This window comes from Carlito syrichta, unplaced genomic scaffold, assembly GCF_000164805.1.
Source record: "Carlito syrichta isolate Samal-C Ts95f unplaced genomic scaffold, Tarsius_syrichta-2.0.1 Scaffold307981, whole genome shotgun sequence".
Classification (NCBI taxonomy): domain Eukaryota; kingdom Metazoa; phylum Chordata; class Mammalia; order Primates; family Tarsiidae; genus Carlito; species Carlito syrichta.
Genome location: NW_007252077.1, coordinates 1,558,876 through 1,560,372, shown reverse-complemented (window position 1 = coordinate 1,560,372; position 1,497 = coordinate 1,558,876).

Here is a 1,497-nt window from a genome sequence, read left to right as displayed (position 1 = left end):
GCATCTCTTGCGTGGGGTGGTGGGCAGGTGGCGAGTTTATCGTTAGGGCCCAACTTAGCCGGTTCCTGCCCTGCGAAGATTTTCAGACCCCCCTGGGCGAGGTGAGCCTCTGTGGGCTTCACAACCCCTAATGTGTCCACTCGGCTGGCTGTGTGACCTTGGGCCGGTGGCTCGGCGTCTCGGAACCTTGGTTTCCTCCCCTGTGAAATGGGTATACCCACATCTGCTTGTACGGGGAGGGCGAATGACACGCAGCTAAGCTTAGCACAGCCGCAAGAGCTCAAGATGGGAGCGCTGTTTCCAACCAGTGCCTGTGTCGGTGGCCTCTCAGTCCTTCCCTCTCAGCTCCCCCCGGCTCCCAGCCCTGGGGCCGAGCCCTTTCTGTGGGTCCCCAGCACCTCGCCTGGGCACGAGCAAACGACGGGGCTGGGTGAATGTTTGAGAAAGGAATGAACAAGGCTTGAAGCAGAGGCTAAACTCAGGTTGAGGAGATGGGTCTCAGAGGTCTTTGAGCCCCTTGAACTTGTCCACAACTTTTGGTTGAGCCTGGGCATTTTCTTGGGAGAGTACCTGGAGTTTTCAGTAGCTTTTCAAGGTGTCTGTGAGCCACCATGGGTTAGGAGCCAGGGAGCTTTGGGGACAGCTTCTTCCCAGAGAGGAAAAAAGCAGGGCCTCTGCCCCCAAACACGCCCAGGCCCCGGCTCTCACAGCCACTGCGCCCCCTTTCCTGGTTGGGGTCCCTTTCTGTCTCCCCGGCTCACCTAGTGAACCTTTAGAGAATATCCACTTGGGCCAAGTGTATACAGGGGCTGGAAGTTTGAAATGAAAGAGACAATAGGAGGTGATCACCTGATGTGACCAGGATGATTGGTGCCCAGGAGGCTTCGGGAAGTATTTCCCAGAAGAAGAGTGTCTAAGCTGAAACAAGCCAACATCATCTCTTACCTGGGTGTTTGCACTGGTCTCTCTCTCCCCCGCCTGCCCCCCTTTTGCTTTTGAGTTGAAGTCTCACTCTGTCACCCAGGCTGACACGGCCACCGCAGTCTCAGGCTGCTGGGCTCCTGCGATCCTTCCGCCTCAGCCTTCCAAGTAGCTGGTACTACAGGCATATGCTACCACGCCTGGCTAATTTTTTGATTTATTGAAGAGATGAGGTGTCACCAACTTGCCCAGGCTGTTCTCGAACCCCTGGGCTCAGCAATCCTCTCACCTTGGCCTCCCAAAGTGCTAGGATTACAGGCTTGAGCCACCACGTCTGGCTCCCCCCCACCCTCCTTTTTTTATATTTAAGTTGGAGTCTCACTATTTTGCCCAGGCTGGTCTTGAACTCCTGGCCTCAAGCGGTTCTCTCACCTCAGCTTCCCAAAGTGCTGGGATTACAGGCGGAAGCTACTATGCCTGGCCTTTCTCTCCCCTTTTTAAAATTTATTTATTTATTTTGAGTTGGAGTCTCACTCTGTCGCCCAGACTGGAGTGCAGTGGCCGCTCCCGGTTTTT